General features: G+C 48.3%; 1 protein-coding gene across 3 annotated transcripts in view; it reads left to right on the top strand.

Annotated features, from left to right (window-relative positions):
* Positions 1-26,732, top strand: part of HIVEP3 (HIVEP zinc finger 3) — a 279,924-nt gene that overhangs the window by 132,405 nt on the left and 120,787 nt on the right. For all 3 annotated transcript variants that reach the window (XM_062014453.1, XM_062014452.1, XM_062014451.1), the window contains exons 2-3: positions 2,172-2,253; positions 25,693-25,787. The gene's annotated coding sequence lies outside the window, so the exon portion shown is untranslated. The remainder of the gene's footprint in view (positions 1-2,171; positions 2,254-25,692; positions 25,788-26,732) is intronic.

Below are 26,732 nucleotides of genomic sequence, written 5' to 3'. Positions count from 1 at the left end.
GGTGCTCTGTTCTGATGCTAAAACCAACATTTACCCACAAGCTTTATGGGTTGTTAAACTGTTTTTGTAGCACTTTTTGGACTTTTGTTGGAAGACAGTTGCAATATCAACACATAAACCTTTTTCTTCCTTTGTCCAGCATTACTGAGTTGGGTGTTTTATCTTCACCAGTGCCTTTGGCTTTTTGTTGACAGGGATTTAAAATGTTGCCAGTGTGCACATTCAGCCCTGTCCTGCTACTGCATTTATTTGTGCATATGTGCTTTTGCAATACTATGGGATGGAGTTTTCTGTCACTTCATGCTGGTTCTGCACCTGCATGTGCCAACACGCTTGCAGGAGGATCCAGTTATAAGCATACAGAGTTAAAATTGCCTGATTCAGTTGCTGGCAGCAGAAGGCATGGTGAGGAGGGTGATAGGAAGAACTGCTGCATGTCTAACAGTGTTAGTTCCATTACACTCCCAGAGTCTGACCTGTCTGTAGTGATTTTCTCCTGCGTAATGAGAAAAACGACTTTGAAGAGACAATGAGAGTAACCATGGATGGGGTGTATCTGAGGGAACTGGGAGTGTGGTGCTGAGGGCAGATCATGAGAACTGTGTGGGCTCTGCTTTGGCATCAGGGCAGCCCTGTCCAGCTCTGGCTGTGAAGCTGCACCCCGTCCTGCCTCCATTTCCACATCAGTGAAACGGGGCTAATCACTCACTCGCTTCTCTGAGATTATGAGACTTAATGACTGACTATAAAGTGCCCAGAAACCTCCAGCTAAAGGAGTCACACAAGGGGGATTTTATTCCCACAGGCTGCTGTTTTGCAGGCTGAAGTTTCTCCTCTTGCTTCTCTGTGTGCCTGGTTGCAGCCACTGAGGATGCTCCACACCACAGCAGGGATGCTGCCTGCAGTCACCTCTGAGGCTGATCCCACACAGCAGGTCACTGCCCTTGGGACTCAAGGCATTTTTCTTAGTGGTGCCCAACAGCAGCTTCCTCCTGGTGACTCTTTTTCCTGCATCTAGGATGTTTTATTGCATCCAGTTCTAGGCTCTCCAGTTCCAAGAGTAACAAAGAACTTCTGGAGAGAGGCCAGTGCAGGGCTCCCAAGATGCTGAGGGGCTGGAAAACGTGTGTGAGGAGGAAAGGCTGCAGGACCTGGGGCTGTTCAGCCTGGAGAAGAGAAGCCTAAGAGGGGAACTCATCAATGCTGATAAATACCTGAAGAGTGGATGTCCAGACAATGGGGATAGTCTTTGTTCTGTAGTGCCCAGTGCCAGGACAAGGGAAACAAAAAGTTCCTCTTAAACACAAGGAAAAGCTCCTTTGGTGCTGAGGTGAGGGAGCCCTGGCCCAGGCTGCCCAGGGAGGGTGTGGAGGCTCCTTCTCAGGAGGTTTCCAAACCCACCTGGACACGTTCCTGTGCCCCCTGAGCCAGGGGAACCTGCTTGAGCAGGGGCTGGGGCTGGATGAGCTCTGCAGGGCCTTTCCCACCCCTATCATGCTGGGATCCTGTGTAATTCTGTCTTTATGGCTAACTTTGTTTTGTAGCTCTGCTTTAAGCCAGTCTCAGACTTATGAACATTATTTTTCTTGGGTACTTTTCCATTTGTGATTTTGCATCTTCTATTGATGCTTATTCCCACTAGTCCTGAGGTTGGGTGCAAATGATCAGCTCCCCACTGTGCCCAGGGCAGCTCACCCTGCTGCATGCTAGGCAGGGCCAGGGCTGGCTGTGCAGGTAGCCTTGGGCAGTGCTCATGTTTATTTTCCAGCTCTGAAATAATCAGTACAGGGTCCAGTTTGAATTCAGAGTCTGATTTTAGGAGCACTAGAAAGCTCATCACCAGCCAGTCTCCTGTGCCTTGTCTTTGCCCATCTGGAAATGAATCATCACACATGGAAAACTTGAAGCTGCTGCAGTCCCAGCCCTCCCCTCACCCTGCCCAGCCCAGCACTGACCCACAGCCCTCAGCACTTCAGCTCCAGGGCTCTGGGATCCCTCCAGGGCTGGGCACTGCCCCAGCTCCCTGGGCAGCCTGGCACAGGGGCTGACACCCCTCTCAGGGAAACAGTTCTGCCTCAGCTCCAGTGTATGGATGTGACTGTGTCTGTGGTATAAATAGCATACATTTAAAACTGCCTCACTACATGAAGATCTCATGTTTTCTACCCCAGGCTCCCATTCCCAGGTCAGTGTATGAACACCTGAGTCTCCTCCAAGTATCAGAGAGATGAACCCCTAGAAGATTGTCCACAGGTAAGAGGCTCAGCCATGGTTTCAGTGCCTGCTCCAGTGATCTGGGAAGCATGGGGTACTACAGAGCCTGTGAGCACAGTGCTTCAGGGCTTGAGGCTGTGCCCATGCTGCCTGTCAGTGTGATGGGAGGTTTGCTGTGTACTGGGGTTCCTGCAGGTTTCATGTCTCTCCAAGATGATGTGTTCAGGGGGGGGTTGCAATTCCTAGAGCAGCAGTACAGTGACTGGGCACCTAAAATGAGGTTTTGAGGGGCAAGGACTGATCCAGGTTGCCAATCTTGGGTTTGTATTTTATTTCTGCTCACAGTGTGCTGCTGATTTTGTTTGTAGCTGCCCAATCAGAGAAGCTTATGCTCCCATACAGGTGGTTGCTGCAATTCTCTGAACCTGGATTGCAGTGCTAGGGTGGAGATTGCCTCTCCTGCTGCCATTTTCCTTCTGGCTCTTTGTCCAGCAGCTGCCCAATATAAAATGCTTAGAAACACAAGCCACTGTTGGATCTCTCTCCTTGTAGCTGAGCAACACAAGGAGCAGTTACCCAAATCCCATCCTCCTTTACCCACTCTCCCTGTCCCTTACAGCTGTGTCTCCTTCCCCTTACAGCCTTCACAAAGTTGCTTCATTTGCTGATGAAGTTTCACCTTCCTTGGTAATGGTGCTTGCCCAACTTTGGGCAGGTTTGTGGAAGTAAGATAGTGTTTGTGGAGCTTCTCCAGGAGAAGGTGCTGTGGTGCCAATGGACACTGACCACCAGCATGTTGTAGAGGTTCAGCCCAGGGTCTGGCCCCATGTTGGGTGGATTTTAAGGACTGAGAGTCACTTGGCTGATGTGAGACAGATGAACACAGTCCTTGAGTGAAAAGTGGGTCTGTCTGCTCCCTGGTTTAGAGCATAGTTTTGTCAGTAGGGATGCACATCCTTGCTCTCTGTAGCCAGGTTCATAGAGATGGGGTATATTGCAGAGCTGCAGCCATGGGTTATTTTCAGAGTTGAAACATTGTGGTATAGGATGGGCAGCACAGCAGCCTTCCCTTTCCTCTGTGCTAGGGACAGGGATAGGCTGGGGGAGTCAGTGGTGCCGTCCCTGCAGAAGCCACAGCTTTGTCTCAGGGAGATGCTGTTGGCCTGGAAATAACAGGAGAGCATCTGGGTGAAGAGCAGAGCTCCCTGGTGAGCAGCAGCCACTGCCCTGCTGCCACACAGCCAGGCCTTTTGTCTCAGCCTCCAGTGGTAATTGAAGGGGACAGAATTTTCACTCTGGGAGCAGCAGGTAGCCAGTGCTCCAGCGAGAGCTCAGGGGTGGCTCCATCAGCAAATGCTTCTTGCTCGGCTGCAGTTGTAGCTCGTTATCTCACTGACCTTTAATTTCACAAGTGCTTCTTGTAATATATTTCTTCAGCCTGGTCCAGCTTTTGACCTCCATTCCCAGAGGCAGTGGGATAATATGTTCATCTGCTGTGCTGTCTAGCCACTTCTCATCTCTCCCTCCCTCTCTCCCTCCATCCCTCCATCTCTGTCCTTTCTGGCAATCTCTCATTTTTCCTCTTTGGTGTGAGTCCAGGAGCTGAGTAAAAAGCACTTGGGCAGCTGGAGTGAGAAACAATGGGTTTTAAATATGCTTTAATGTGTTTGTAAACAACTGCACTTCATTGGGGGCCCTGCCCAGCACACTGGCAACACACAAAACTGATGGGACTCTTCTGAGATCAGAATTAATTACACTGCGTGGAAACGGTGTGACACAGACAACGATGCAGTGGGAAGTGTCTCCTGTTCTGTGGGCCCTGTCTGCTCGTTTGTGCTGTGCCCATCACCGTGGCCACTGAGATTTCTCTTAGCAGGGAAACATGAAAACTCACAGCCCCAGATTTGCTGGGAAGGTGAGCAGAGAGAGATAAAAATGTAGGGAGGACTGTGGAGCTGTTGGACTTTGAGGATGCTCTAAGGAGCATCAAGTGGGGTGTCATGTTTGGAAGGAGTCTGTCAGGGAAGATGGGCAGCAGGGAATAATGCTGCTGTCCTGTCAAAATATCCCCATTTCTCCTGAATCCCCACAGCTTGGTCTTGGTGAAAATGACATAGTTTTGTGGTTTCTTTGTTATCAGAGAACAAAAAATCCTTTACTATGGATGATTTGAAGAGGGAAGCAAGCTCAGAAGCATGGGGAGGTGTAGTTGGAGCACATGGGTTGGGTCCCAACTCATAAAGGCTGAATTTGCAGGTATGGGACTCCTGTTGCTGAGGGTTGTGAGTGGAAGGGGCCCGGCCTCCTGATATGACTGTTGATACCTTCAGGAGTTTTTCTAGTGGAGAAATAATGGAGGAGAAAAATCCAAGTGCTTTGCAATCAACCCCTTTGCTGCTTAGTGACTCGGCTCCCAAAGGCCAGGTTGGTCTGTGGCTGCTCCTGCTCGGGGGATGGATGCAGCCGGGCTCTGACTCTTCTGTGAGTAACAGTGTAATTGCAGCAATTGGCACAGTGGCTTGGAACGAGGTCTAATTAATTAATTCAAGACATGCTGGGATTAGATTTTATTAAACCTTGGAATCAGAGTAGTCTAGATGAAATGTAAGCAAAGGTTGGAAAGGGGAAGGAGGGGTATGTGCCACACACGCTGCCTGCCAGCGCTGCTGCCGTCGTGCCCTTCCCTGGCTGGATGCTGAGGCTGTGCTCAGGTTATGGACAGAGATATAGTCACATACATACACAGCTGGGTTCACTCCCAGGGAGGCTTTGCTTTCTTTTCCTTATCCAGTTTCTCTGGACTTTCACATGACTGACCCGTCCCTCTCTCCAGCAGCAGGTCATGAGCTGGACACCTCTGGCTGTGTACTCCCTAATACTGGTTGGATGAAGAGGAGGTTTCTTTTGCTTTTTCCCTTGGTCCTGTGCTGAGATGTCATGCTCCATCCAGATTTGTCTATTATATCATAATAAGGGATGTCAGTTCTATATTTGCTGCCTTTAGGGTCTTCTGGAATGGAAGTTCTAGACAGTGATCAATCACATAGGTGCATCTTGATGCTTGCTCTGCCCCCAGAAGCTTCCTGGTCAGATGTGTGTGTTGGCATAACTTTACAGTGCTAGACTTTCCAGGAACAACTAAGGTTCTTGGGACAGGTAAGCAAGTGTGTGTGTGGGGTGTTTGTAAAACCATCATCTCTCCAACCAGAGGTGGAGCACAGGACCCAGCCTTTCAGGGACGTTGTTTTGCCTGCCGAATCTCTATCATCCTACACGAGCTGTCTTCTCTTCTGACAGCCTCAGGAATATGCTTAACACTAATTTTAGCTCTACCTCCAAGGTGGATATCTTAAGGTTTTGGGCACAATGAATGCCTTATTCATAAAACTACAAACACTGTAAAAAGAAGAGGGGGCAGGGGGAGGCAGAAAGTGTCCCACCCTAAAACGTTTCAGATCTCCAAGCAGCTATAATTTTGACTTGCTCAGAGAACAAGCTGAGGTAGTGTTCATTTTAACAGCCAGGAAAGGGCTGTCTGTTTATATTTAGGGCCTTGCAGATTTGCACAGTATGTGCAGGTGGCACATTAAAATCCATGGATGATTTCTCACCAGGATAAGGCTGTGTTTTTACTGGACTGCTCTTAATTCTGTGTGAAGGTTAAGAAAGTAAGTGTTGAAGATTTTGTTGTAATAGTCTCTGGGGTTAAGGGGTTTTTTTAGCCTTTCAAGTGTTGTTTTGAGCTTAATCCTGGTGAATTCCTCCCATGCAGCTTCTTATAGAGTTTTGCCTAGAACACACATGTTTAAGAGCAGGTTGGCATCTCCTGCCACTTTGATTCTGTGAGGCAGTGCATTAGTGATCATCATTCAGTTCTCACCAGATTAAGTGTTAGCAGACTGCTGCAATGAAATTAAGTAGGTGGATATAGAGCATCTTCCAGCAGTGAGGTAGGTAGTGGTCCAGGATCTCAGTCAACTTGACAGTTGCAGCTCTGCATGGGCTCTATCTGAAGGCTGTGCTTCTCATCTATCTCCAGCTCTGCTCATTATCCCATTGGCTCCAGAAGCTGAAAAAGCCAAATCCTTGATCACCTGGAGTCATCTTGCTTTCAATGAGCTGATGAGGATAATGTATCCAAAACAAGTGCATATGCTTTTGGGCCATGGCTTCTGGTCTTGGGTCATTGTTGCTACTTATCCCTCAGTGCAAGTCTTGATCAAGATGCAAGAGACATGTCTCCAGCATGGCTGACTGGTCCTTCAGAGTCAGCAGCATTCATCTCTGGAGAAGCAGAAATTGCTACAAAACGTGCACACTGTTTAGTTTTGAGCTGTAGCTGAACAACAAGCAAAGATGCTGAAGTTCTCTTGCCAGTATTCAGGAGTGAAAGCCTGGTCCAGCCATCATTTTTCTGCCACCCTTAAGAAACTGCTTACTGGCTACTAATGTTGCTCTGATAATAAGTAATGTATTTTTTCATGGGGGAATCCAGATACTTATATGGTATTTGCAAAGCTTACCAAGATCCCAGGGCTGAGATGGTTTGTAAATGTAGAGTGCACCTATTAACGTCAGTTGCCTCTGTCTCCTAGAGAGTGCTCAGGCTCCAAGGTTTGTTTGCAGATCCAAAATTAGAAAGCTGTTGATGTTTTTTTCATTCAGAGTTACGAAAAGTCCTGTTTGCCTGAACTGAAACACCGGGGAGCTGCGAGCAAAGGAGGTTCAGAGTTGGGGTAAGAGATGGTTGGAGCTCAGTGCAGAGAAAAGACATTGAATGTTAATGATATGTACCTGTAGCATACCATGATAGGTTATGGTTTGGGGAGATGAGATAGAAAAAAAAGTGAAAGCCAGGTTCTGTTTGCACTAAAATATTCCCATGCATGTTTGGGTAGTTTGCTGTGGTAACCAGAGGGCTTATTTTTAGACTCTTTCCCAAGACGCTGTTCTATATTACCCTGAGTTGCTTGGGAAGTTGGTGTACAAAGTTGTCCCAGGGGTTTTCAAGTTCAAATGAGTATTAATTCAGAAAGATTACAAAGGATTATGTTCTTTCAAAATTGATCAGATTGTGTGTGAGAGCTTTGTGGCTGCATGTCCTGCCTGGACCTCATCTTGGGTATCTCTGAGATCCCAAATTCCAGCACTGAGGTATGGAAAGGGTTGTCTTTTAGGTGAGATTCTGACTACAGCACTAAACCCACGATACTATAGCAGCAACTTAGCAGTTAAGCAGAGTAATAACAAAATATATGTTAGCATTTTTAATGACAGTATTTTTGGCCCTCAGCCAGTGAAGTGCCTCTGAGTTTAATCTCTCCAAGATCAGCTCTCTGTTTTCCTGCGAAGATTCATCATAAAGAGAACAAGCCCCTAGCTTTAGCTGTGTGACTCTATGCTGAAACTTTTGCCTTGCCTTGTTCATCAGAAAGTCCTTCAGATTTTACTAGGCTAACACTGAGGTATTTATATGTTTCAGTTTTCAAATGAAATGTACTTAGAAGATTCAGGTTGGAACATTTATTTCTGAGGAAAGTGTTGTTACGGTCCATAAGGTATATATACAAAAAGAACAAAAGTTATTCTATTCAAAGAAACCACAAACAGCCCCCACAGATAAAGGCAAGCTTCTTTTTCATCTGTCATTCTTCATATTTTGTTGCCTTTCATCCATAATCATTTAAATACACTCACATGTCTTTGAAATAAATAACAGCATAGCAATTGCACTTTTCCATAATATCATAGAATCACAGAATGCTGGGGTTGGAAGGGACCTTTAGAAATCATCCAGCCCAACCCCCTGCAGAAGCAGGTTCACCTAGATTAGGTCACACAGGAACGTGTCTAGATGGGGTTTTGAAGCCCTCCAAGGAAGGAGCCTCCACACCCTCCCTGGGCAGCCTGGGCCAGGGCTCCCTCACTCAAACACTCAAATAGTTTCTCCTTATTTTTAAATGGAACATCTGTGTTCCAACTTCTTCCCATTACTCCTTGTCCTGTCACTGGATACAGCAGAAAAAAAAGTGCTGCCCCAACCTCCTGATACCCACCAGTGAGATATTTGTAACTATGAATGAACTCCCCCCTCAGTCTCCTCTTCTCCAGACTGAACAGCCCCAGGTCCCACAGCCTTTCCTCACAAGGAAGATGCTCCAGTCCCCTCAGCATCTTGGTGTCCCTGCACTGGCCTCTCTGCAGCAGTTCCCTGTCCCTCTGGAGCTGGGAGCCCAGAACTGGACACAGGACTCCAGATGAGGCCTCAGCAGAGCAGAGTAGAAGAGGAGGAGAACCTCTACTCTTCCCTGGATCCAGTTTTCATATCATAATGATGGGGAAGCTGATGAGAAAACGTGGGTACTACAGCATAGGAGAGAGCCTGACATGAAACTCATCACTGTGTACAACTGTCCTTTTGGAGTTTAAAACCAACTGCATGTGTATTAACCCAGCTCAAACTAGAGGGAAAACTTGTCTGAAAGCTATTAGACATGGGCAGTCCTGGTATGAAAGCAGGATTTATGCTACAGTGATCTGCAGGCAATAGCATTTTGTCATCTGCTGGTTGTGGTAGCACCACAGCCAACGTGAAGTACTCATTTGAAGAATGTCAGTGCATAGACCATGCAGGGAGAGTTACTGAGATGAGTGTGGAACAACAGCCGCTTTCGGTTTTGTTGGCATTAATCGAGATGGATGGGAAGGATTCCTATAAATCAGTGCAACACTTAGAAAGGGGAGTGACTCACTTTGAAGATGTATCACAGTGGCCTACACCCAACACCCAGCAACTCCATCAATACCATCAGCATGCTGTGAAGGTGCAGGGGACACACCAGTCTTGCTGCTTAACCTGCTCTGAAAACTGCAGGAGCACGTGGCCTCTGAAACAAGATTACATGTTGCATTTAAAAACACCAAGCCTGTTAATGCAGTGCATGATTAAGCCCTGGAATTCACTGCCAAGGAAAGACTTTGAGTGGATCTTAATAACATTTAAAAAAAGGAGAAGAGACAGACACGTCTATTATTAATAAAGCCAGGCACAGATCTCTTCTGTGAGAGGTATAAAAAAGCCAGGCTGCTGAAGAAATAGCCTTACTTGTGCAAGCCAAATGCTGCCTGCCTAGCAAGGAAGCTCTTTCTGTCCTCCCCCCCTTCATACTCACTATTATGTTCTGATTTGAACCTGTCTTTGAAGTGCTGGCGCCTGTGACCGGGGAGGGGGGGAGATGTCTGCACAGCCCCAAGGTTCACGGGCAGGTCCTGCAGCTCTTACCAGGAGATTAAGGAGCTGCTCAGATAAGCAACGGGTCAGCTGAGGCCCTTCTGAGAGCACTCTGTGCTGTTTGAGGTCACTGTACCGTTTGGCAGGGTGGGGAAAGGTGTGAAGCCTCGGTGTTTTCGGAGCGGTTTGGCTGTGAGCAGGTGAGTGTGGGGCTGGGTGGATCGCTGCGTGTCTGAGCTGCACTTGTTTTGCTTCTCAGCTTTTTAAGAAAGCCTAGAAAACCAAGCAGGTGAATCAAACCAGCAGCTTTGGAGTATTCCTGGGTGTTCACAGTCCCCTTTTTTTGTGCTGGGGTTAAGCCAAGAAACATTCAGGGAGAAGGGAATTGGGGTGAACCTTGTCTAATGAAATGAGTGTCCCAGTATCTGCACTTTGTGTCCAGACAGAGCTTTTCTCCTTGATTCCTTTCTGTCTTAATCAGCTTTGTGCCACTGTAAATCTAGGAGGGGATGTGCAATAACCTGTTGACGGTTTCTGTCGTGCCAGTTCATGATCTGGTGGGCATTAATGTTTCATGCTTGACGAGGCTGTGCATGACTGGATCCTGCCCTGTGCTGTGTAAGGAAAGGATCTTTGCTTTGAGGGGAGGCAGAGGCATGATGTGGTGATGCAGGCAGAGCCTGGACACACTGCCTGCATCTCTGCCTGTGGGCCCTTGCTGGGGACTAGAGCTTTCTCATATGGCAGTGTTGGTTTGTGGGACAGCCTTGGGAATATGGGGGGCCCAACGTGTGCCTTTTGCCTCTGATCTCAAGCTTTCCTTGATCTGGCCCACACAAGCCTCTCCTGGCTCCATCAGTGGAAGGATGAAGGTCTGTGAGGGCATGGCAGCACTCAAATGCTGGACATAGTGCGATGCATATCATAGTACAGAGAAGAACCAGACTCTCCATGTCCAAGCTGGGTGCTTCATGATACTCAGACTTGCCCAGTACCAGCAAGATCTGGGGTGGGGAAGCCCTGAGGCACTTGAATGTCACATAACAGTCCTGTGCAACCTACTCTAGATTGCTCTGCTTGAGCAGGGGATTGGACCAGATTATGGCCAGAAGTGCCTTCCCACTCAACTGTACTGTGTTAATGTGCCTGTGAGGGATGTTCCCCTTATACATGGGCACACGGGGGCAATTCAGGGATTAAGAACAATAATCCAATGAGCCTGCCATGGTGTGTAGCCTCTTGAGAGCCAGGCTCTGTGTGTCTGCTTCTGGTGCTTTTGCTGTGACATGGGACAGAGCATGAGGAGCACTGAAGCTACAGCCTGTTTCCAGCTTGCAAGAGGCAATCTAGGGCAGTAAAGTCAGGGCTTTCCATCTGCTGTATTCCCTCCATGTCCTAGGATCTGCTCACTCAGTTTCCTCTCTCTGTCATCCCTCTGGGCTTGGCTGTGTTGCTGCAACCACTTGTTATTGCCATCTTGGGCAATAAAACCTGAAAATGCAACTCACCTTTATGTGCCTTGCACGAGGAGTAGTGAACCTGGAGATGCCCAGCTCTCCCTTTGTACCCACGTGGCCTTTGGGAGGTGATGTGTAGATTTACCATCTGGAGAAAGGAAATTATCAAGCTAATGGGCTCTTTTTAGCCTTTTCCTTGAAAGCTTGTGGTACTTCCAATAACCTCAAGACAGGGGTGATGGAGGATTCTCACAAACCCCCCGACTCAAGTTACTGTTTGAGAGACAGCCCTCAGCAAGGGGCACCCAAGGAAACCTACTTCATGCTTCCTCCTCCTCCTCTCCCTCCCTGGCTGTGGCAGTCATGGGAGTGGCTGGAATCCAGCAAGCCCTTACACACTGCAGCTTTTTACACTTTGTCATGTCAGGAGGCTTGGTCTGGGAAAGTATGTAAGAACATCCTTAAAGTTAATTATGTGTTTCAGCACCCTCCCTAAGTAGGCATGGTTTTTAAATTGAGACCCTAAGTTGGAGGTGAGCAGAGACAGAATGGGAACCTCACAAACTTCACTCTGCAGGTTGGAAGTTGGTTTTATGCCAAAACATCATTAATCTCTGCCATCTCAGAAATGAAGCTTTTGCTGTCTGTGCTCTGTGCTGAGATGTGTGGGTCTCACTGCAGAGCTCTATTAGCTCAATTTACCTTTTTCTTCCAAGATAATTTCAGCACTAATTGACTAGAATTCAAACCACCTTTCTCTCCTGATAATGTAAGTTCAGTGCTTATAATTGACCTGTTTTTCTGGCAGTGAGGAGGCCTCTACCAGCCAACAGATATTCTGTGACTGTAGCCTGTAATTACTTAGATTTAAGCCCTTGAAGGAAAATTTTAGGAGCTTTCTCTGCTGAATTGAAACTGTAGAATAATATATATGAAAGAGAAAATTTCCAAGCTAGTCTTTTAAACACCTAAGCAGAGTCAGGGAAGAAAGCTGAGCACGTCTGAGCTGTGGCAGAATGCAGCTTTCTGGGGATGGTAATGGTTTCTGATCTCCTGGATGTATGACCAGGGAAGTAGTTTTCATGTCACTCTCTCTGAGCTCTTGTTTGCAATGGGTGACATAGAGGTACCAAAACAATTTTGTTGTTCTAAAAGCACCTTCCACCAAAGAAATCCCACTGCTTAGGTGTTGCAGTTGACCGTGGTCCTGTGCAGCACCACAGATTCAGCTGCAGCAACTCCAATTACTGGTACTGACCCACTCACAGATCAATGTCCCTACACATACCCCTCTCTGACAGCTGGCCAGGACACCCCAGTCTCCCTAGTAGCCATTTTTTCCTGTGGTCTCACCTGTGCAGAGACAGATGCACCCTGATGGCTCCAGGACCTTTACCCACTTGATGGTTAATCTAGCTTGATATTTGCCAGCAATCACATGCCAACCCCTGGTCCCAGTCCAGCTGCTGCACCCAGACTCCCCCTCACACACAGACACACAAAACAGAGCTCCTCATCCAAGAAGATGTTAGAAATGAAGTTTAATAGATGATAGGATGAGCTGCACAGGGTATGGCTGGACAAGTGTACTGACCAGCCCTGTTTATACAGGGATGGCCCTTTTTATCTCCTTATCACTCTATTTTACCACATGTGTTCCTCCCAAAACCCTCTTGGTTGCTCCTTTCCCCAACTGTGCTTCCTTTCCTAAACATCCTATTGTAACTCTTGTGCAATGCCCAAATGTCCTCCCCCTGCACCCCCTCAATCACAAAGGAGATCCAGTTGACTCATCTCAGTGAGTTTCACGACTCTACCCCAGGGCTGTAGCACTCTTGTGACAGCCAGACAGGGTGTTCCTTCCTCTGAGACCATAAATGCAATCTCCACCTGCCACTGTGTCCTGTGCTCCTCTGGGCTTGTGGAGGTGGGTCTGGGATGTACTGGTGGCTCCTGAGATCAGCCTGGGAATAGATGAGCAGATATTTGGTTCCCCTGCCTGCCATGGACTCTGTCTCTTTTGTGGGTGTGCAGGTGATATTTTTATTGCATAACCCAATACAGCCCACAGAAGTAGTCAAGAGGGTCATGGTAATGTTCTGGCAGAGTCTTGCATTGAAGCCTCCCACCTTTCCTCATAAGAAGTGAGGGCAGCAGGAGCACATGTCTAAGGAGAACAGCAAAAGTCTTGTCCCAGATAACATCATAAAACTTATTATGGGAAGGTGGCGACTGTCCATCAGTAGTTCCCATGCAGCACCTCTCATATCTGTATCAGAGAGCAGCCTTTGTGCTTCATGCTGAATTTAAGGGGCTACCCATGCCTAGTGGGTAGTGTTTGAGCAGATGCTTTCCCTTTGGATCAACACACAGATTCGATATGGACAAAGTGTCCAACTCCAAAGCTTTGGGCATTTCTGAGCATGTATTGGGTGCCTGAATGTGAGCACACAGCGACATCTCAGGTGCTACATGGCCTCCAGTCAAGTTCAGGCATCTGCAAGGCTAAGCAGCTTGAAGCATGGCATGTCTGGATTGCTATCCTGAGTGTGCACACCAGACCAGATGCAAAAGCCAAAGATGCCAAAGCAGATGCAAAAACAGCTGGGCATCAGCTAAAGCTCAAAGATTTTCTCCATCTTCTACTGATACCCAGCACAGAGCATTGGCTGACCTCCAGCAGCAATCCTTGTCTGTTCTGCCTTGGAGGCAAACAACAGAAGAACTTCTGCCATATAGCCATGCAGGAGAGAGGAACATTGAAGGAGTGGCAAATGTACCTTGCTGTTTAACCTCTCTGGGATTCTTTTTGCAAAACAGGAAAAATGACAACCTGATTTCCAACAGCCCTTTGCTGCCTTGAAATTTACCCTGTGCCTGTCCTGTCTCTCTGCATCTAGAAATAAATCAAGTGCTCCAGAGATGCACTCATTGGAACATACCCTTTTATTTGACCACCAGACACTCTTGACAGCTCAAACACACTTTTCCAAGCAGCGCTGCCTCCCCCTGTGTTTTTTCTCTGGAATTCCTGAGCTTGAAGCACTCAGAGCATCCACAGGGACAGAGGACTATCTCATATGTGCTCCCCTCAGCACTGGTGAGCAGGAGAATTGGGAGTCACATAAACAGAAACCTTGTGCAGTGGCTCAGTTCTGACCAGGATCTTCTCAGATATGGAAAGAAATCCACGTCAGAAGCTCTGAGGAAGTCCCCTGCAGAGTCAGGCTTAGCTGGTCCTGCATGTGGATCAGCTTTGTCCTTGCTGGTTGTTTTGACAAATGGAAAACCTCAGTCAGTTTTATTTTCATTTAATAACTAATTGTTTATATAAGATTCAGTTCCTGATATGGAGAGGGTTATGATCCACTTCAAACCTTCAGGTTATTAGAATGCTCACCTGGATGGAGAAAATCAAGTGTCTTTTCTGAGCTTCCCTCCTTGTAGATGAACACTTTAAACAAGTAAATTAATTCAACCCAAGTGAGAGGGCCTTCCCTTGATTTCATTTTTTCAAATGGAAAAAAAGCCCATGAAAGGTTTTTCACTGCACCCCAAGGCAGAGCAGGCAAGTCTCTGAAGTCAAACATCCACTCATGCACATACAGCATCCCTCCTACAGATCTAAACCTGTGTGAACTTTCCTCATCTTCCTCTCACAGAATCTGCACTGAGCAGGAAGCTCTGATGGCAAAGCAGTTCCTGCTGTTTCCTTTGCCCTGAGGTTGGTGGCTTGCAGGACTGGTGTGTGCTGCTTGGTTAGGAGTCCAGGGAGTCCCCATGCTTGAGGCTACATTTCAGTTCTCTAAAGTTTCAGTGCCATTCTCTGGCTTCCCAGAAATCTGCATTTTCAATTCCTAAGCCACTGCCTTCTTTGGGAATAAACCCCCAAATCATCTCTAGGGTCAGTTCATATTATTTCAGTTGTTTGTGCAACCCTGAATGCAGGACAGGGAATACAGAACAGCTATTTTCCCCTGTTTGTGCTCACTGTACTTCTGTTTTTTCATCGTGATACTGATGAAATTTAATCAACCAGTGGAGAAGACCTTTCCTTCTCTTCCCCTCCTTTGTCTTATTGGGTGCAGTTTGATGGTACAGCCGTGTACCTTTTGGCTACCTATGGAGAAGGGGTACAGAACTGGATTAGACCTTGGCTTGCCCAAGGATGGCAGCTCTGATTCTGGAACCACAATGGTTGTGATTTTACCTCTGGAGAAGGGGTGCAGGAGTGGGCAGACCTTGGCTTGCCCAAGGATGGCAGCTCTGATTCTGGAACCACAATGGTTGTGATTTTACCATTTCCTGAAATGCATTGGCTCAGAGACTTAGGGGTGGTTTTGCCACCTTCATTTCACATGTGTTTATTCAAATTTATTTTTGTGTGTGACCTCTGAATTTCCTGAAAAGCTCTAAGTTACTTGGAAGTGTCTTTTTGATGAATTTCCCCGTCTAAAGTGTATGCTTCTGGTTTTTGTATGGCCTTCGTTAGTGCATTCTATGCACCTGAAGGTATGAATAATACATAATAACCACGGTGAGGGTTGTCAGGTGACATTGCTGGTGGTTTGATGAAGTGTAAAATAATGCACACTCATGCACTCACATACACACATCCTTTTAAGAGCTCACTACCGGAGTTTCGGGGCAGCGCGAGCGGCAGGGTTGGGACTCCTCTCATCTCTCTCCAGTTGAGAAGTCAGAAACTCTCCCTTTGCACTCAGTCGAGAGGGGGGAAAAAAAAAGTTCCAGGGCATGATTCATCTACTACTTTAGATGTGTATCTTGCAATGAAGTGAATCAACTCTAGGACTTCCTCCATAAAAGGAGGTGTGGAGGTATTTACTTTGTAGAAAGCTGAAGCTGGGTGAGATAAATTCCAGCCAGGAAGCACGCTGCAGAAGACAGACGTTAATATATTTTTATTAGCAATAGCTTAGAGCCCTGTGCTGCCAAGAATAGCACATTGGGAAAAGGTGTGCAGGGTTAAAACCCCCAGCCCCCTTTTTTGCTGTATTTTAAAGACTTCCTTTGTGCTACGAAGCACCATGTAAAGATGCCAAAGAGGCAAAGCTGCTGGGAGCCTCCAAGATCCCAATGTTCAAGCTACCAAGTAGTCACAAAGTTTTTAAGAAGCAGAAGCAAGTGAGCAATGAGAACTGCTGCCACATCCCACTGCCCCTTGCCCATTGCACTTCAGCCCCCACTGAATGCATGGCCTCAGAGAAAGAGATTTGTTAATTCTTGTCTCCTAACAGCCCTCCTTCAGAGGTGTTGCACTAAGCAGCCAATGTGACGGTGATTTGGCACAACAGTCATTCAGAATTTTGCTCAGTTGTATTTTCCCTACTGTGGCCAACATTTGAGACCTCACTGGATCTTAACTTTGCACAACATTGCTGTGCTGTTGAGGTTGCTTACAACACAGACAAGCCTGCTGCACAAACTAGTTTTGCACCAGTCCTAGCATCATTATTCAGTGGGTTCCTGTTTCTACACTTCAAGAACAAATGCTGTACATTTGGAGAGGCTGTGCTGGGTGCAGTTTCTTATGCATCAAAAGAACTGAAATCCTTCCTTTACAAATGCAAAAATCTCAAGTGACTCTTAACTCTAAAGTTATGGCTGTTGCCTGCATGATGCTTCCCCCCCCCTCCCTTTTCAGTGGTGTTAGGCTGCTGCCTGCTCTCCCTCACGCTTCCATCAAGAGATGCTGTCTATTAGTGGCCAAATTCACTCCCTCCCCAGATGCAAAACTTCTGATGTTTTAGTACCGAAGTTTGTTAAAAGGACACAGTCCACTAATAAAAGTTATGTTGGTTTTTCTATTGCTAATTCTGACTTGAGAGAGAGAATATGAGCTGACAAAACGCTGCGAGTTCCTCTAGCGAGAAGCAGAAATGAGGTAATGCAATTAATGCAAAGAGCAGCAGAAGCTTCTGGTAGAGCCTTCATCATGGGAAATAATTCTTCCAAGAAAAGTCACTGATGTGTATCTTCTGGCTTCACAGTACACGGGGTGTTTGTGGAGTTTCGGTCCAAACACATACTGTTGATGTTACTGCCTTAAAGTTGTTACAGTTTCTAACTGCTGCTCAATATTCTGGGTTTGGAAGTTAACAAGTTGTTTATTTATCCTTAGGTCCTACCAGGAGAGGCAGTTTTAGGAAATGGATGAGTGTTTGGTCTCTAGAAGAAAATAAGAGCTGTCATTGTCCAGCCCCATCCAGGCCTTGTACTCGTTTGACTCATGATGTAGCCTCATTTCAGGCTGCACTTCAGGATTAACCTACTTTTTATCTAATGAGTAGATATTATTCAATGCTTCTGGTGCCAACCATTGTGTTACTTCTTCCTGTGTGAGTCCATGGCCATGTGCAGCATAAACTGTCCTATTTGAACCCTGTCAAGGATCTGGACTCAAATTGAAGTACTCCACTGAGTACTTCACTGAGTACTTTCACTGTTGTGAAAACTTTCCTGTTTATCTGTGTACATACTAATGATATTGAAAAGAGCTCTGGGTACCTAGGGAAGATGTTTAGAAAGAGTAAACCAATCTTGGAGTTCAACTGGAGTGAATGAAAATAATCCTGCAACTGAAGTGAGAGGCCTTCAGCCTCAGGAGGCATTGTCCTGTCTTCCCCCTCTGCTCATGTGCCAGTGAGGTGAGGGTAACCTGAGAGCAGGCTGTTATAGGAGTAGAGTGTCAGCAAGTGCCAAAGGTCCAAGATGAGGCAAACTGCCCATGTCTGCTGACACCTCCTCTGCCTCTGCTGCTGCTCTGGAGGGGTGGAAGAAGCAACCAGTTATTTCTCTGCATGGTGTTTTCCTCTAAAACACAAGTGATGGCAACATTTGAGTTGTTCCCAGCTGTAATTAAACTGCTGCACATGAAAAGCAGCACGTTGGTGATCTGCTGAGGCACACAAGGATGCACAAGCTGCAAATGGAGTACTTGTGTATCTCAGCAGATACACAGGAGTTCATCTGAAAACTCAAACTGTCTTTTGTGGCACCAGCTTTGCTTTTTGTACTTGGGCAGCTTGGTGATCACAGAATCCCAGACTGGTGGGGGCTGGAAGGGCCCTGCAGAGCTCATCCAGCCCAACCCTCTGCTAAAGCAGGGGCACAGGAACGTGTCCAGCTGGGGTTGGAAACCTCCTGAGAAGGAGTCTCCACACCCTCCCTGGGCAGCCTGGGCCAGGGCTCCCTCACCTCAGCACCAAACAAGTTTTAACTTGAGTTCCAGTGGAACTGTTTGTGTCCCAGCCTGTGCCTGTTACCCCTTGTCCCATCACTGGCCACCACAGAACAAAGACTGACCCCAGGTACTTGTGCTGATGAGATCCCTCCTCAGCCTTCTCCAGGCTGAACAGCCCCAGGTCCTGCAGCCTTTCCTCCTCACACACGTTCCATCCCCTGATGTTCCACAGTTTTCCCCAAAGGGCACAGACCTCCCAGCTCAGGCTGCTTTGGTGGGACCATGCTCAGGTTTAATGTGACCAGGCAGTGAGATGTGTGATGAGAGAGGATGGGGAGAAAAAAAGTTTTGGGTGTTACTTAGGTCTCACTTGCACTGGAGTAAACTGGGAGTGAAGGGATCAACACTGGTGGAAGGTCAAGCCCTGTGTTTCCTTTTACGCAGACTTTCTTCAGGGTGTGTGTTGTTTTTTTCCCTCTTTCACCTCTCCCACCCTTTCAGCATTTTATTTATACTTCTCTTAGTTAATAATTTCTGTTGCTTGGTTTCCTGTTTGATGCTTGGAAGGCCCATTTCACTGCTTCTGGTGGCATGGGGCTTTTATTCCCTGGAGACCTCCACAATGATGAGCATAGTGTTCCCCCTGCTTGGGAATTCATTGTTTAAAGAAAAAGGAATTACTGGGTTTAAAGGAAGAGGAATCTAAGCAGGACATTTGCATGGGACAAGTGATAATGACTGTGATTTCTTGGAAAGTGTACAAAATGAAGGAGAAACAGATTTTAGGCAGCGAGGCTGGATTTCGATGGCTATTTCTATGGCACTTTTCTAAAAGGCAGAAGAATAATTGTGGGCTAGATACTGCCAAAAAGGAGATGATAGAGGGACCCCAGTGGCTGATTTTACAATCAGAATTATTTGACATGAGCAATTTCTGATGGAACTTAGGAGCTCTACGTGGTGGAATTCAAAAGACCTCACCCAGTGGACACCATGATGGCAATTTGTGACCGTTTGACTTCAGCTCTTAAAGGGAAAAAGGAGCTTTTATTTGTGCACTGTTTTGAGGGGGGAGATGACACCTGTGTACACAGTGTAAGTCAAAATATATGGGGAAAAAAAAAGCATTGCTTATTTAATTTTTAATGTCATGCTTGTTATGTGTAGGCACCCATTCTGCTGGATGCAGACCTGCTCTGTAATCCCTTGTTTCAGGTATGTTGATTGGGGTGTTTACCATATATTGGTCTATGTCAGTGGTTTCCAATCTTTTATTATTATTATTATTTGTAAGCCTTACAGTTCTACAGTGGGGTACAGTGATTTGCATAGTAAATTTAAGCTTCCAGGCACTGGGTTTGCTTTTCTTAGTTACAACTCACAAAACTCTTAGAAGCTGCCTCTGGATCCCCAGGGCTCCCCAGGCATGCTGGACATGACTGGCCTAAAATTAATAGGAAGGTTGTACAGAAAAGCAGAAGAAAAGGGAAAAAAAGGTGCTGGAAGATAGCAGAGTCACTTCTCCTGGTGCAAACTGGGCTGGTGATTGAGGGTATCCAGGCTGATAGCTCTGAGGATGTGGTCTCCTGTCTCCAGGTACTTTGCAAAAGTGGGTTAGGCAAGTGGGAAGCTGCTCAAATGCTTGTGTGACAAAATAAATATAGTATCATAGAATGGTTGGAGGGGACCTGCAGAGCTGCTCCAGCCCAACCTTCTACTAAAGCAGTTTCCCCTTGATCGGGGAGCACAGTGTCCAGGTGGGGTTGGAAACCTCCTGAGAAGGAGCCTCCACACCCTCCCTGGGCAGCCTGGGCCAGGGCTCCCTCCCCTCAGCACCAAAGGAGTTTCTCCTTGTGTTTAAGTAGCAGTTTTTGTGTTCCAGCTTGTGTCCATTACTCCTTGTACAGCCACTGGACACTATAGCAAAAAGTGTCCCCCCATCCTCCTGACACCCATCCTTTAGGGACTTGTAAGCATTGATAAGGTCCCCCTGAGATCAGCCTTCTCCAGGCTGAACAGCCCCAGATCCCACAGCCTTTCCTCCTCACAGAGACGTTCCAGTCCCCTGGAAACGGGATGAGGTGGTGCTTGAAGACGTGTGTGTAGTTTATTCCAGCAGTACAATAAGCATTGCTTAAGGCCATTTGGTCTCTGTAGGTGCACATATGGCTGAAGGGAGAGGTCCCAGGTTTCCAACCAACCCTCTCCCTGGTTGCTACTGAGCAGAAGTTTGGAGGCAGGCAGGGAGCTGGCAGCTTGGGTAACCCCCAGTGCCGGGAGTGAAGGCAGAAGGAAGTGGCAGAGGCAGACGGAGAAGGCACAGCCCCAAGGCGAGGGTCTGTGCCACCAGCAGAAGCTGGCAGGGACACTCAGAAGCAGGAAGGACGTCAGCCTGGCTATTTCACTCGTTAATTCCTGCCATGCCAAGACGCAGCAACCCCTCTCCCCCAGCTCTCCTGGCCGTGGCGGGGCGCGTGTGCTCGCTCGCATTACTCACAGTTGGCTGCGACTTCCACTCCCAACATATTGTTTGACAAATGTCAATTCTGAAGAGAAATAATTCAAATGAATTGAGACAAAGTTTGAGATTTTAACAGTGAGCAGATGCTCTGTCTAAAATTAGCATAATGATTCCTCATGCCTGCTCCTTACCAGGACATGTGTCTTTAGTGTAAGTGTTGGAATAATAATGAAACTTTTGCAGTGAGGTCTTTTTTATTCTTGGATAATTGAAGATTCTCCTGCATGCTTTGGAAATGTTTAATGAGCACAGGGACCTTTGAGTTAAGGAAAGCTTCTATCCCCAGCTTGCAGATGTGGAAAGTGAGATGCTGCTACGCCTGAGGTCCAGGACTGAGGCGAGCTGAGGAAAGCTGAGACACTGCTCGGGAGAACAAAGCTCCCAGGCACTGCCCTTCAGTGGGCATTAAACTCCTGATCACCAGCTTGATGGCTGAAAAGGGAATGTGAGCTACTGGTGTGTGTTCAAAACAAACACACCTCAGGAAAAGGTGCCTGGTGGGATTTCCAAAAGCAGGGGGAGCTCAGGGCTCGTCAGTGATGCTGACTCAGCCTAAAACTTCGGAAGATCTCGTTTCACTTTTAGGGATTTACAGTTCAGGCTGTAAAAGGTTGTTTAATACGTCTGAAACGCGTTTGATGCGCTGGCTGGAGGCTGCTCCAGATTTCCCGAGGGGAAGACATGACATGACAAATGTATTCTCAGTCCCTTCTTCAATCAGCAGCTCCATTGCTCATACTTGGACAAAGGGGGCTTTAACAAACCCCAACACAGCAGCACTTGTGAGTCCCCAGACAGTTTCCCCAAATGGGAAGGCTTTGACACAGAAGGTGAAGTGACTGGATGGTGGTTGCAGTAAAGGGAATTGATATGAAAAACCCCAATTCCCACAAAGTAGGTTCTTTTAGAGGGAAACTCCTTTCCCACTCAGTTACTCAAATGGGAGCTCTAGCAGTTGCATATATGGAAAAGCTGAAAGCCCTGACCATGCTGTCAGCTTCTGTTAATGCATTTTAGCAGCAGGGAAGAGAGGGACGAGTAAGGGACCAGCTGCAAGCGTGTAGAGCACTGGAGGGTGCTCCTGGGAACTCCTGTTGCAGCAGCAGGGATGGTGGAAAAACTAATAGAGCTCCAAAGAACCAAAAAAGGAGGTGGGAAGAGTTTCAAAGAGGCCTTTTCAGGCAGTGGGTAGTTTTTGCACACCCTGGGCCACGCTGAGGTGAACAAGGCTGGGTGAAGGATGGGGAGGCAGCGAAACCAGTCTAAACACCAAGGGGAGGAAAAGAATCTGACCTCCAAATGAGGAGTGAGATGTGGTTGTTTTAACCATCCTCGACCTCAGGACAGTCCCTTTCCTGACTAAATGGTTTCAAACAAAGGATTTCCACAAAACTGCCTGCCATGGCCTGAACTTAACCCCATCTGTTCCTGACTCTGCTGTGTAAAGAGGAGTCTCAGGGGAACCTGGTCCTTCATTTTCCCATTTAAGTAAAACCACACTCTTCCACCTAAGGAAAGCCACCACCACCAGGCAAACACCTTTGTGCATGTTGCCTTGAATGGTCACGTTTGTAGCGTGCAGAGGGAAAAAAACACCTTGACTATTCTGGGTGCTGAAGCTCAGAGCATCAACCCCTGTGACTGGGAAGAGGGTGTTTGGGTGTTTGGTGTGAGGGGCAGAGTCAAGGAGGCTGGTTAAAAATACATGTGAAAATACATAGCCTTTCTTAAAGAGTGAACATCTTAAATGTACACATTTGGTACTGTGTGGTGCATTTTCAAAGCAACATTAGCACCTTGCCACTATTTGAACTAATTCCTGAGCTGTGTCTTCCAAGGAGAGAGAGTTTGTCAGAGCAGAGATGCTGGAGCCTCTCACAGGCATGCTGGGTGACTGGAAGGTAACATGCTTCAGTGCTTCTCTCAGACAGGAGATGATCTCCTGTGAGTTGTATTTCTTTTATTACATGCCCATCCAAATACTCAAGTCAAGTTTGATGAAGAAAGCAGATGTCTTGTCATATCCAGAAAGATACTGAGGTGCTGCAGCTTGTCCAGAGCTGGGGAAGGGGCTGGAGCACAAGGGTGCTGGGGAGGGGCTGGGGGAATGGGGGTGTTGATCCTGAAGAAGAGGAGGCTGAGGGGAGACAGGAGCCCTCTCTGACACTCCCTGACAGGAGGCTGCAGGGAGCTGGGGGTTGATCCCTCCAGTAAGGAATGACAGGACAAGGGGAAACAGCCTCAGGTTGTGCGAGGGGAGCTTTAGACTGGATATTAGGAACAGCTTCTTCACTGAAGGGTTTGTCAGGGGCACTGTCCCAGGCTGCCCAGGGAAGTGGTGAAGTCTCCATCCTTGGAGGTATTTAAAAGCTGTGTAGCTGTGGCACTGAGGGAGTATATTCTAGTGGTGGCCACTGCAGTGCTGGATTCACAGTTGGACTCCATCATCTTGAATGTCTTTTCCAGCCTCAATCTCTCAATCTACTCCCTTCTATCACCACATCCTCCTGCTCACTCCAGGTTGTGTTAGCTGGCCTTTAAGTAATAAACCTGCTTTTCCTGATTTGGGCCCAACCCAAATGGTCCATGTAGAGCTCTGGATGCAATCTGTTCTCTGTGGCCAGGAGCTGGCTGCACAGCTGGGGCTGTAACCCCAGCAACTGGGACAGGGTAGCTCTGTCATCACAGCCAGTCTGATGTGAAAGCTTGCTCGAGGGGGAAACACACCCAGGGGTGGTTTGGGAGGGTAGAGGCTGCTCCACATGCACTGGTTGGGAGTCCTTGTGGGCCTATTAGCATATCCAGTGTCTGACTGCATCTGTATAGTACTTAAAGACCTTAAAGCAAGTGCGGCAGAGTGACTCAGGCTGAGAGAGAAGGGGGAGATGGAGCAGCATGGCAGAAAAATGAAACAAAGAAAACTCTGAAGCATTTTTACATGATGCTCTAACTGAAGCATTTTTACATGATGCTCTAATTCTTATTTCTGTCCAGGATGAGAGAAGCTGGAACTGAGTGCCAAACTGGGCTATTGGGGAAATGATATGCTCACAGAACATGTATCCATTACATGGTCTTTTCATGGTTTTAGCACCAAATGCAGGTTGGGGATGCAGCTGACATGGGGTTTGCTCTGTAGCTGGTTGGAAACAGGCCAGATGGGGTTTATGACTGATAGCAGGTTTGTGATCATGAATTCTCTTGCTGCTTTCTGAGTGAAATGACAATTCTGTTGATGTTCACCCCTAAAATCATGTCCTGCTAAATGTCTTGTTTGACCAACCATAGGAACTTGTTTTCCCATCATAGCAACTCCACATCATCATTCTTTCATCATTAGGGTGACTTTTTCTTCAGCTTAATCTTGACTTTATAAGGTCTGGGGTTGGATAGGAAAGTAGGATTGGGGTGTGTTGGGGTTTTTTTGAGGAGGAGCATAGTTCTCTTTCTAACTAGGGATTTCTTTGTGTGCAGCCTGCATTAGAAAAGGTGGGCTGAGATGCAGTGCTGCTAGGATGGCTGTGCCACCTAAGGGGATATAGCTGCTTTCACCAGAGTGTTTTTACCCAGTAACACCATGTAGTGGCAATCAGTTACCAAGCACATACTGCCGAGCTGAGCAAAAGAAGTCATCTTGGCAGGAGTTGTCATTTTTGCCAGTAAAACCCTTTCTCCAGTAGCACTTCTAGTGACTACAGAAGAAGCACAAAACATTTTGCTGAAGTTGCAGATACATTTCAAATGTAAATACAGCCTTGGGATGCAAGGCTGCTTCTGAAAACCCCCAGCCTGCTGCTTCCCAGCTGCCTGGCTGAACCCAGGGTTATCCCGTTGTCCCCAGAGCTCATCCCAGGCTGCCCTGAGCGGGGATCCCACGTAGAAGCAGGGACAAACACCACGGGAGCCCTTTTTGCCATCACCACGTGGAAGAGGGACATGCTCTGCGGGTCCCACCTTGCCTGCAGCCGGAGGAAGGAGCACTTTGTCTCCCTCTTCTAAGCGCAAAAGCTCACATCTGGGATAATGAAAAACCACAAGCAAAAAGCCCGAAGGAAAACAGCAAAACACAAAACAAAAAGGGAAGAAAAAAGCAGAAAGAAAGAAGAAAACAAAAACCCAACCAACACCCCCAAAAGCAAACCAAAAGGAAGGGCTGTGCGCGTTCTGGAGCACATCGGGCATCGGGTGGGTGCCGGTGCCGACCCCCGCCGGGGCCGTGGCTGCCGAGCTGCAACTTTCCGTCCGCTGGAAAGCCCGTCGGGAGCGGCTGTTCCCGGCACGGCCCCGCGTGGGCGGCCTCGCCGAGCCTTCCCGGAGCCGCGGGGGATGCTCACGGGTCCCCTCCGGGCCAGCGGAGCCCCTGCTCCACCCGCGCGGCGGGGCTGTGCCTCGTCCCTTCCCCGCCCGAGGGACGGGACCGCTCTGGCTGCGGGATCCCCCCGCCGTGCCCCGGGGGAGGCTGCCGAGGGCAGTGCCCTGGGGAAGCGCCTGGATCCACGAGGGAAGGCGGCAGGCGGGGGGAAGCCGGGACAGATGGGGAGGGGACGAGGAGGAGGAGGATGCGAGTGAGAGAGGGAGGGATGGAGAGAAGCGAGAGGCGGGTGAGCCGCGCTGGCAGCGCGCTCCCTCCCTCCGCCTGGCCCGGGCTTCCACCCGCCTCCCCCCGCCCCGGGGCGGCCGGGTTCGCTCCCATAGCACCGGCTCCTGCAGGCAAGAAGCTGCTTTTGGTGATGGAAAAGCGGGGGAGGGGGGAGGACGAGACGGGACAAGACAGACACACCCTCCATCTTCGACCCGCTCCTGTGGTCCAGCCCGGATGAGTTTCGCTCCCGCCGGGCCGCGTTTGGGCAGCCTGGACCGAGCAGCTCCTCCCGCAGCTCCCGGAGCTCACCGGGGGATGAAGGATTCCCTTGTCTGCACCCGAAAGCCGCAGCAGCCGCCTGACAACAGGAAACAATGTGTAGTGAATGGAAAAAAAAAAAAGGGGGTGGCGCTGCCCGAACAACTTCCCTTTACATCACTGCCCAAATAAGGAGCTTTAAACTAACCTTTTCTATTGCAGCCCGGCAGAAGATCCCCCTGGAGTCCCAGGGTCCCTGCCGCTCGGCGGGCAGAGCCATGGGAGAGCCGCGGCTGCAGCGCGGGGGGCATGTGCAGGTAACAGCGCTTCGTTCCACGCGGCTCCCTGCGAGGGGGCCGGTGTGTGCTGGGAGGGGGAGCGGGGGTGGGACGGTGATAGCGGCTTTAATGTCTCCTTTCCCCCCCTCACACCCTCCCCCTTCAAATTATTGATTCCCCTTGTATCAACCGTGGAGAGGGAAGAGCAGCAGATGAGGCGTAATTAAGAGCACTCGTCACACAGGGGCATGTCTCGCAGATGAGGTCACTGCCATGAGTAACCAGGAGAGTGGCTGGATGTCGGGCTGCTGTGTACTGTAAACACGGAGGGGTTGTTTCTCTTGACCCGCCGCCAGCCAGCCCGGCTGCCTGCACGGGCATAAGCTGCAGCTCCGCTCGTAATTAGCGGCTACTTCTAATCAAGGTCCTGAGCGCTGCGGACTTTCGCTGGCTTGCAGCATGTGGCAGGGGTGAGCTTGAGTGTCTGTCTGTCTGGGACGGATTTCCTCCTTATCACTTGTACAGGAAGGCAAGTGGGGAGCGGAGGGGTTGCTCTTGGGCAACACGTCATGCGAGCAAGAGGCTTGTGAGAGTGAAATCCCAGCGTGAGCTCCTGGCAAGCTGACTTTCCCAGCCTAGAGCCCAAAAATATCTGCTGGGCTCCTGCAGGCAGGTGAGGAGGTTGAACCAGCTGGATGCAGAGAAGGGCCTGTACCTGGGGCTGCCTCTCTGCTTGTTTTATCCCTATTAAAACGTTTCTGGCTGCTGATTAGCACCAGCACATCAGCATGAAACGAGGCAGCTTGAAAAGTGCATTAAGTGTGAGCAAGTGAGCGCTAACGATTTAAGCTTATTCATTTCCACCGAGGAGGATTAAGAATGCTTTTGATGCCCTCAGAGGTGTGATCAGAAATGCAGACACACGTGTTGAGCTGCTCTATGCAGATGTGGGGATTCTTATTCTGGAAAAAGGCACCAGGCATT

The sequence above is a fragment of the Colius striatus genome, chromosome 24 (genome assembly GCF_028858725.1).
Source record: "Colius striatus isolate bColStr4 chromosome 24, bColStr4.1.hap1, whole genome shotgun sequence".
NCBI lineage: Eukaryota > Metazoa > Chordata > Aves > Coliiformes > Coliidae > Colius > Colius striatus.
This window is presented reverse-complemented; position numbering and strand designations above follow the sequence as displayed.